We start from the raw sequence: 11,001 nt of genomic DNA, 5'->3' as shown, positions 1-11,001 counted from the left end.
GGGTTTGATCACAATTTTCCTAGAGGTTGCTGATTGCAGACAAACACACCATAAATATATAGCATGAAAAATACTGAGTCACCACACTGTGATAAATAGAGAAAAAGAAAAAGGAGGAACTACACGAAAACACTTGAGAGCAGCAAAGGAAAGAAATCAGATTCACAGCATTAAGATGGCTGCTGCCCCCTTGTGGCACCCCTAATCAAATGTTTATTAAAAAGATCTTCTTCCTGATGAGCACTCTTCTTTTTTAAAGCTTTCATTAGGATCAGCAGTGTTGGGGAGCCGTGTGTGAATATGGTCTGATAATCATATTAAAATAATTATAGTAATCAGGGCTGTAGTCAGGATCAGAGGTCTATTTTGCAAAAATGTGACCCACTTCACACAGTGAGTGACGCACATTGACAAATTTGTGCAATAGAGGTTTGAACATTTGAGCTGACAGTGAATCGATTCATGAGTCATTTCTTTTCAATTGAATCAAAGGTGTTTTTGTAAATTGAGAGACTCGATTCAGTGATTCAAGTTTCTTTAAAAAAAATTGTAATGCACTAGAAATATTTTGAAACACTTCCTCTAATGTTTCTCAGACAAAAACTGAATCAGTCAAGTTACTTCAGTAATGTTTATTGCAGCAACGAATATTTAACATGAACATGCTGTAAAAAGTTTTGTGAAGTGCTTTTTTAAAAAACAGGAATCTATTTCAGAACTTAACTGTTATTAACATATTTCCAATCTTTCACAGTAATTTTATATAGATATCTGTACATTCACAGACATGTACAGATATAGGAACTCAAAGTAAACACTCAAAGCTTAAAAAATGTAAGTGTATGATAAGAGGGTACCACGCGATACAGGTAATACAATAAATCAGTTAAAATGTAGGTAACAGTGGAAACAATGTCCAAATACTGTAAAGCTAAACCATATCTGTGAGTTTAGTATGGTCAGGATGATGAGGTACAGATCTACACACAGTTGAGGGAAATAATCTGGAACATCTGTCAGTTTTTTTTTTTTCACAGCAGAAAATAAATCTTTTAAAGGGGCATTTTGTCCCACTCTCAATACGACACCCCCATACATGGAGTAAGAGGCCTCACGATAAAGTTTTACAGAATGTATAATTCATATGTCAAAACATTTCTAGTCTTTAGATCAGAAACTGTGTTATTAATCAAAGTACAGCATTAAAAATATATTTTACGATACAACTGAGGCCTCTATTAATGATTCCATGAAGTGACTATATATACACAAATAATATCAACCTAAATTAACCATGTAGATATAAAATCACTCTACAACGATAACACGAAAGCATGAAAATATGTAACTCATATGAAAGTATTGATACTGCTATTAATGAAAATGTATTATATATTTTTAGTTTTTGTTTTATCGATTTCTGTGTGCATCTTTTTGTTTAGATTACTGTTGTATTTTTTAAACATAGTTGCTCCACTATATACCACAAAATTAGACTCACTTTGTCTATTTTCAAAAACTGAAAAACCCTTCAGCCCCCGCCCTCACCAAAGTCTGTGAACGCCACTGATCAGCTGTCTGTATTCAAACAGTGACCGATCTCTTTTACATCTTTGCTATAGTGAAATTTAAGCTTGCCAGGATGAGGTGAGGTGTGTATGCAGAGGGTGGGTGATATGATTTAGGTTTTTTTATGGTTTTAGTTGTACAGTTTTACATTTTAACTGTCTGCAAATGTTTCAGAATCAAATCTTTACCATGCTCAAATACGACCTCTTTCCACAGCAACATTACATGTATGAATTTACTATAAAACTTTTATTGGAAATAAAATATCTAAAATACATTTGGATTTTTGCTTACTTCCTTACTTACTTAAACATAAAATAATATCACCATGGGTGGCTATGTGGACATCAAGATCCAGATCTTGGTAGTTCCCAGATTTTTTCACATTCATATTTACACTTATGAGACTGAACATGGAAACAGCCGTGTTTTCCACGGTGGCCTACTCTGGAGTGTAGCCACACATTGGCCTCTTATATCCTGAGCCTACACATACTGATCACAGGCCTACCCAATCACATGGGAAAAGAATATTTATTTAGCGAATTACTTTAGTAAATGTGTTGGTTTTTATGTAATAACAAAAACAGTGAATTCAAAACAGGCTGTTTTTGTAGCTTAATCTCTGTATATGGACTGTAAGGACTGGGGAGAGAGGGATATGTCTTTTATTTCAAAAGACAGAAGTTTTCTGTTATGTGAACCCTTTAATAGCAAATGAATGCACAATTCAGTCAGAGTTTATTGAATGTGCTTTTTTAATGAAACTTTAATGAACAAATCCAATTCCAAAAAGGTGGGATTGTATGTAGAATGCCAACAGAAACAGAAAGCAGGAATTAATAAATTCTGTTTGACCTGTATTCAATTAAAAACAGCACAAAAACATCACATTTGATGTTTTACTTAATGAACATTTTTGGGTTTTTTTTGGTAAATATACACTCATTTCAAATATGATGCCTGCATCATTTTTCTAAAATAGCTGTCACAGGAGCATGTTTACTACTGTTACATCATCTTTCCTTTAAACAGCACTTGAACATTTGCAGACTGAAGACACAAAATAAACCAGTTTTAAAAGTGGATTTTTGTCTTTCTTCAGTTACAGATATATAAATATATCAATATTATATTGCAGATGCAGTGACTCAAGAGTGTTTATGACAACCATTTGTCCAGGTTATTCTGAGGCCATGTGCTGATATCCATCGCAGAAGCGTGACGATTTTTAATGCAGTGTCGTCTGAGAGGTCACAGGTCACAGGCATTCAGCTGAGGTTTTCGGCAGACAGTTATGTTGAGAAGCTAAAACGCTAATTATCTTGTCTTTGTGCTGTTGCTGTTTAAATACAGCTCAAAGTGAATTTACAAATCACTGCTCTCTGTTTTTATTTGCATTTTACTTACTGTCCCAACATTTTTGGAACTGGGTTTGTAAACTACGTGGCCTGTTAGCAGTGGATGTTGGTGAAATATGGTAGCACGATGTTGCAGATTATTGTGTGTCTCTTTCGTGCTCTTTTTCCTCTCTCTGCTCTTCCTGTTGCAGCTCCAGCAGCTCACTGAGGACCTCTAGCATTTCATCGTAGATCTGCTGCAACCTACACACAAACACACATTCGGGTCATAACGGTCATGTTGGAGCTCCTTAACGTCACACTTCAACATGGCAGGTTGAGATTCATTATAAAGACACATTACATTGTAAAGCTAAGTGATAACGTAAAACTACTTACTTGTGAAAAGATAAATTAATCAAGACAAGATGGTTTTATGGAGGAGTGTAAAACACAGACATCAGATCTGAATGGTAAGGCATTTAAAATGAAGGATAACTCAGTAAACAGAGATTTCACTATTTAACCCTATAATGCCTAAAGCAGATAGCAGCCTTTTCTGTCTCTACTTTACTCTTCTCCTTTAATAACGTCATTTCTCAGTACTGCTTTTGATGTAACAACAATATCTAACAAAGCTGAAAATTTATAGATGCTTAATAAAGCGCAGTGTGTGTGAGAGTGTGTGTGTGTGTGTGTGTGTGTGTGTGTGTGTTCCTCACTTGTCCAGTGTGGCGTCCTGGTGTCGCAGCGTGGTCAGATATATCTGTAGAAACGTCAAGCTGCTGCTCTTGTCCTTCGTGACAATGTGGGCCGAGTCAGAGAGAGACATTGTGAGCTGCTGGATGATCCGGGGGAAATTCTCATGACTCTTTATGTTTGTATCGGACCATTTCTTCAGTTTAGACACCTAAATGTAAATAATGTCAAACAAAACACTTCAGTAAATACCTTTTTAAAGCAGTTTTCTCCTCAATTTTATCATGTCTGATTCCACCAGCTAGGTAGTTCTCCCCTTATCAAACAATGTTACCGAGCTGGGAGAGTGAAGGCTGGCACCTGCTTTCTTCTGAGACACGTGAAACAACACTGCCTCGTTTCAAAGTGCTTTGTAATTCTTATTCTTTTACAGGTGTTTCCCACTGAGTTTTGTGTAGAACTCTACTTGCACTCCCCTGACTTAACCTGCACTCACCTGACTCCCAATCAGCTGCTTCATTGTTTTTTTCTGCTTCTTTCTCTTCTGTGCTGCCTCCCGCTCCTGCAGAGACCCCTCCGCACGGGCTTTAGTCATGCGCTGTTTGACATGAGGAAGAAGAAAATATACACATTAACTTCAATTTTGGACTGAGGATTAATGTTAGAATTAGCATTAAATTTACTAGCAGTGTTAATTAAATCAACTGAGTTTAGGCTTAATAAAGATTAATGTTCATTTCAATGTTAGGGTTATTTATCATATTTAGCATCAGGCTTAATGCCAGTGGTCCTATCACTCCCCTCTACATGGCAGACTGTGGTTTGATATCTTGCTTGGGCAAGCACACCACACTATACCAGTAAGAGTCCTTGAGCAAGATTCCTAAAGCTACATTCTGCTTCCTCTGTAACATGGTTCAACTCTAGCTGTGGATAAGAGCATCTGCCCAAAGCATAAATGAACTGGACTTACCTCAACCTCCATGATGACCAAACCCACGAACATGTTGAAGAAAATGAAGTGGCCGATCAGTATGAAGGTGATGGGGAAGAGCCGACTGTAGGTCACTCCTAAATGATCTACTTTCTTCAGCAGATCCACCCAGCTGTCCAGCTAAAATGTAACAACAAAAAACAGCATGCAGTCAATTACCACGTTTGCTATTGAGAAAACTTTGTCGCAGGAAACAGAAAGCAGGGAGGGAAATTCATAGGGTGTTTAGATTGGAAGGAGGAGTGGTTTCATTCTAGAAAATGTGAATGGGCTGAAGGTTCTACAACAATCTGAGTGGATCATTTTAGAACAATGTTACAGCAGAAGAAACCTGCACAACAGTGTGAATGGGAAAGAACATTCTAGAAGAGAGTGAATGGGTGAATAGGGAGAACATTCTAGAGCTGTAAATAGGATGAATATTGTGGAATAATATCAAAGGGGGAGAAAATTCTAGAACAGAGTGAATGAGTGAATGGAGAGGTCTTTCTAGAACGGTGTAAGGGGGGGGGTTTGCTGCTGATTGTTGATGTTTGTTTTCATGTTTGTGTTTGTTGATTGTTTATATCAAATGTAAACAGTCTGTTTATACAAGCTTTAGATGTTTATATTTTCGAGATATACATTATGTGTGACTGTAGATGCTTGTGTACAACTCACTGTTACTATGCCAAAGACGGTGAGCAGGGCGGACCCCAAATCCCCCCAGTGCTCGAGGTCCCCTGCAGCCTGCTCTCCGAAATAGAGAACTCCAGAAACAGCAAAGATGAACATGATGAAGAACACCAAACTCATCATATACACAGCTCTCTTCATGGCTTTAGCCAGCATCACAACCAGAGCCTACAAAATAGCACAAAACAGACAAAAACACTTATAAAAACTAAACCTTCTTATATGTTCATATTTAAACATCACACTTGCGCTAAATTATTATGTTAAGGCATCTTTACAATTTTCTTTCATAGGTTTTCACTTAAGACCAATTCTAAGAACAGCTATTCTTGAACAGACTGGTTCTTAAATATTTTCCTAATCTTGCAGAAGCTTCACGCTTGTTTTACACAGAAAGAGTTGATAGGGTAAACCTTAAACTAATCATTCTAATTATTACCACTGTTAAAAGTACATACTGGATATCGATAGGCTGCATAACAAATGACCTAATAATCTATTTAAGAAAACAACACTTAAGTAACACCTTACCTGAAGCGAGGGGAAGAAGCTGATGGTCTTTAAGACCCGGAGGGCACGGAAAGGTCGGAAGTTCTGCGGAGAGAAGAATGAAGTGGCTCCCTCAGCGAACACTGCCACTAGAGACAGCAGCAGCAACGCTGAGCTAAACACATTAACGCCACTTCTCCAAAAACCACGTGGCTCCACATAGATCTTCAAACAGCACTCCAACACATAGAGGAGCAGAAAAACCACCTCAGCCACCTGCAGGACAGAATAACTACATTAATCACACCTCAGACGAGTCTCTGATAAACTCTCTCTCATTCTGTCTCTCTCCTCCTCTCACTCTCTGTATCTCTTTTTCTCTCTCTTTCTCTGGCTCACTTTCTCTCCCCCTTACTCTAACACTCATGCGCTCTCTCTCTCTCTCTCTTTTTCTCTCTCATATGAAAATGTAAAATCAGACTATATTTTTTACAGTGTACTCACCCAGAACAGCCCTGAACTGCTATACTCTTCCTCCAGGGCGATGACGACTGCGTTGATGATGATAATTACAAAAAAGAACGCATTAAACAAAAAGTGCTTAGTGATGAAAGAAATGAATGAGTGAAGCCGCACATCTCTCCTCCTGCACACAAACAACAAACACAAAAGAGCAACTGTTACTTTTCTTCAACTCAAATATTATGTACACTTGCACCACTATTCCTGCAGAAAGAAATGTTTTTCACACTGATGCTAAAATAAATTATTTTAGATTGAAGCTGAAATGTAAACTTTTCATACTAAAGCTGAAATATAAAGGCTTTCTGATATTGATAAAGAGATTTAAATCATTGTTTTACACTCTGGAGCTGGGGGTCGGGTCCACCACTGAAAATCTCCTGCCGTTGTCCATAATCCTGTGGTCAAGCAACTCTCACACTGAAAACTGCAGCCAAAAAGTCCAAACACACAGACACACCACAGTATAACCCTTTAGTACACATCATCATGACAACCAGGAACAAGGCCATTATGACATCATCAACAAAGCAACCAGGGACAGATTGGTTATGACGTCATCGCTAAGACACGTGTGGACATTAACGTTAGCGACATCACTTTTACACTTCAGTAATGAACGTCATCGTATCGGTGGTCTTACATGACTAAATGGTCTTTAGTTCTGAGTTTGTCTGCCGGATGTTGTCGCATTAACTGTACAGCACAAAGAAGCCATTTTGACTGGTGTGATTAGCTGAGGCAGTTTCTCACACAGCGACCTTCTCGTCCTTATTCAGAAATGAACGAAGGCCGTGTAAAATACTATTCTGACTTGGCAAAATCCCAGAGTAGCTAAAACTGTGCTTTTACTGCATCTTACCACATTTAAGACGACTAATCTTGGTATTTTTCCATTTTCTCTCTCATTCATAAATGAATATCACTCACCTTTTCGTGAACGACGCTGTTCTCGAAGTGTACTGCTCGTATTTCGTCCGCCAACAAATATATAGGGTCAGGGCGGATGACGTCACAAAGGGGGCGGGGCTTATTTGCATAACGGAGCGTAATTCGCCGCTTTATTTCTGAGCTTTGCGCCGACAGCAGAGCACGAAGAGCAGATTTATCTTTTATGCTGTTACTCAGATACTTCATAGAAACGATTGCAGGATCGGTTAAAGCAAAATACCCTTCTGTGCTCACAGTTTCATTTCCAGATATAAAATATGGAGCATCCAAAGAAAAGGCTTTGTTACTGTTTTATTAAAACAGTAATTGTCTTTTCGGGGAGTAGAAATATTTCATGTTAGTCATAAAAATGTTTTAATCGGGACAACTGCACGTGTCTTCTGGAGCTGCCCAAGAGTGCAGAGTTTTTGGTGTCAGGTTCACGATTGTATTGAGAGGATAAGAGACCATCGATTTCTTTTTACTCCACAGTTCTATATTTTAAGCGACCCCTAACCCACCACGACCCTGCTGAGGGCAGACGAGGCAGATCTCCCCGTCAGTTCACACTGCTTTGATGGTAGGAAGGAGGCCTTTGGTGCAAGACTGGCGGTCAGTCAGAGCTCCTTCTCTAGAAGAGTGGCACCTCTTATCAGGCAGAGTGCCAACCTATGAAAAATGATCTTCCAGTCTAATTAACAAACCAGAACAATGGAATAAATACCTGAAATACATTAAAGTCCCATAGGATCAGCTCAGGATCAGAAGATTTCCCCACGGGTTACGCTTCTGACTTATTTATTTACATCCACTGTTTATTAATTAATTTATGCGTTCGATTATTTGTGCTTTTGTCAATATGCATGAACATTAACTGTAGGTCAGAATGCAGAGGTAGAATTTAAAATGCACACTTTAGTAACTAAACTACAATAAATGAACTCTAATAAATATGTAGATTTGTGTGATTCACAGCTTAAATGATTATAGTGCGTTTAATTTGAAGTGTGCAGTATTTTGAGCAACTTATAACTTATAGTGCTTGTAAACAGCATCACAGGTGTTATGTTCACAAAGTGTTAGATGCAGGTAAATGATCATTAGCAGTTTAATGTTCAAGCATACAGCTTACATGTTAAATGTTCAAGTATAGAGAGTAAACAGCTTAAACGTTCAAGTATAGTGAGTTCCAGTAGAAGTGCAATGCACATATAGTCCCATGAGCTCAGTGTGTAGATATGCTGAGCACTGGGAGGATCAGGGTTTAGATCAGTAAGGCTCTGTAGTGTGTGTTCATGTTCAGGTTGGCGTTGCTGATGTGAGCAGTTCAACAGCTCATGGCTTAAAACTGTTCTTGAATCTGGTGGTTCTTCAGGACGTTCTGGTACCTCTTTCTGGAGGGCAGAGGCTGGAACAGGGAGTGGCTGGGGTGTGTGGGGTTTGAGAGATGTTGATGGTTTTTGTCAGACACCTCTTGTTGTTGGTATCCTGTAAGGGTGGGAGGGCAGTTGTGGTGATGTGCTGGACAGTTTTTACCACCCTCTGCAGGGCCTTACATTCAGCAGCAGTGATGCTGCCATACCAGACCGTGATGCAGCTGGTCAGGATGCTGTTCATGGTGAAACTGTAGAAGTTGCAGAGAAGCTGTTGAGGCAGCTTGACTCTCTTCAGCCTTCGGAGGAAATGGAGGGGTTATTGGGCCTTTTTGACATTGTGTGATGTGTTGAGTGACCAGGTGAGATCCATGGCTATGTGGACACAGAGGAACTTGAAGCTGCTCACGTTTTCCACCTTCATCCCTTCGATGCATACACTCTGCTGAAGGGGGTTCGGAAGTCAACAATCAACTCCTAAGTTTTGCTAACACCGAGGGAGAGCTTGTTGGACCGCTCTGTAAGGAGCTTCACTTTCTCCCTGTACGGTCCCTCATCGTTGTTGGTGATGCTGCCAATTATTGTTGTGTCGTCAGCAAACTTGATGATGGTGTTGGAGCTGTGTTTTATGATGCAGTGGTGGGTGTACAGTGTGTAGAGCCTGGGTGAAAGGACACAGCCTGTGATAAATGTGGGGGGTGGGGGGGTGTTGGTCAACTATCTTAACAGACTGTGGTCTGCTGATCTATAATCTGGCTGCACAATGAGTGACTTTAAGTGATTTAACTGGGTTTGATCACAATTTTCCTAGAGGTTGCTGATTGCAGACAAACACACCATAAATATATAGCATGAAAAATACTGAGTCACCACACTGTGATAAATAGAGAAAAAGAAAAAGGAGGAACTACACGAAAACACTTGAGAGCAGCAAAGGAAAGAAATCAGATTCACAGCATTAAGATGGCTGCTGCCCCCTTGTGGCACCCCTAATCAAATGTTTATTAAAAAGATCTTCTTCCTGATGAGCACTCTTCTTTTTTAAAGCTTTCATTAGGATCAGCAGTGTTGGGGAGCAGTGTGTGAATATGGTCTGATAATCATATTAAAATAATTATAGTAATCAGGGCTGTAGTCAGGATCAGAGGTCTATTTTGCAAAAATGTGACCCACTTCACACAGTGAGTGACGCACATTGACAAATTTGTGCAATAGAGGTTTGAACATTCAAGCTGACAGTGAATCGATTCATGTCATTTCTTTTCAATCGATTCAAAGGTGTTTTTGTAAATTGAGAGAGACTCGATTCAGTGATTCAAGTTTCTTTAAAAAAAATTGTAATGCACTAGAAATATTTTGAAACACTTCCTCTAATGTTTCTCAGACAAAAACTGAATCAGTCAAGTTACTTCAGTAATGTTTATTGCAGCAACGAATATTTAACATGAACATGCTGTAAAAAGTTTTGTGAAGTGCTTTTTTAAAAAACAGGAATCTATTTCAGAACTTAACTGTTATTAACATATTTCCAATCTTTCACAGTAATTTTATATAGATATCTGTACATTCACAGACATGTACAGATATAGGAACTCAAAGTAAACACTCAAAGCTTAAAAAATGTAAGTGTATGATAAGAGGGTACGACGCGATACAGGTAATACAATAAATCAGTTAAAATGTAGGTAACAGTGGAAACAATGTCCAAATACTGTAAAGCTAAACCATATCTGTGAGTTTAGTATGGTCAGGATGATGAGGTACAGATCTACACACAGTTGAGGGAAATAATCTGGAAAAATCTGTCAGTTTTGTTTTTCACAGCAGAAAATAAATCTTTTAAAGGGGCATTTTGTCCCACTCTCAATACGACACCCCCATACATGGAGTAAGAGGCCTCACGATAAAGTTTTACAGAATGTATAATTCATATGTCAAAACATTTCTAGTCTTTAGATCAGAAACTGTGTTATTAATCAAAGTACAGCATTAAAAATATATTTTACGATACAACTGAGGCCTCTATTAATGATTCCATGAAGTGACTATATATACACAAATAATATCAACCTAAATTAACCATGTAGATATAAAATCACTCTACAACGATAACACGAAAGCATGAAAATATGTAACTCATATGAAAGTATTGATACTGCTATTAATGAAAATGTATTATATATTTTTAGTTTTTGTTTTATCGATTTCTGTGTGCATCTTTTTGTTTAGATTACTGTTGTATTTTTTAAACATAGTTGCTCCACTATATACCACAAAATTAGACTCACTTTGTCTATTTTCAAAAACTGAAAAAACCCTCAGCCCCCGCCCTCACCAAAGTCTGTGAACGCCACTGATCAGCTGTCTGTATTCAAACAGTGACCGATCTCTTTTACATCTTTGCTATAGT

This window comes from Colossoma macropomum, unplaced genomic scaffold (assembly GCF_904425465.1).
Source record: "Colossoma macropomum unplaced genomic scaffold, Colossoma_macropomum, whole genome shotgun sequence".
Lineage (NCBI taxonomy): Eukaryota > Metazoa > Chordata > Actinopteri > Characiformes > Serrasalmidae > Colossoma > Colossoma macropomum.
This window is presented reverse-complemented; position numbering follows the sequence as displayed.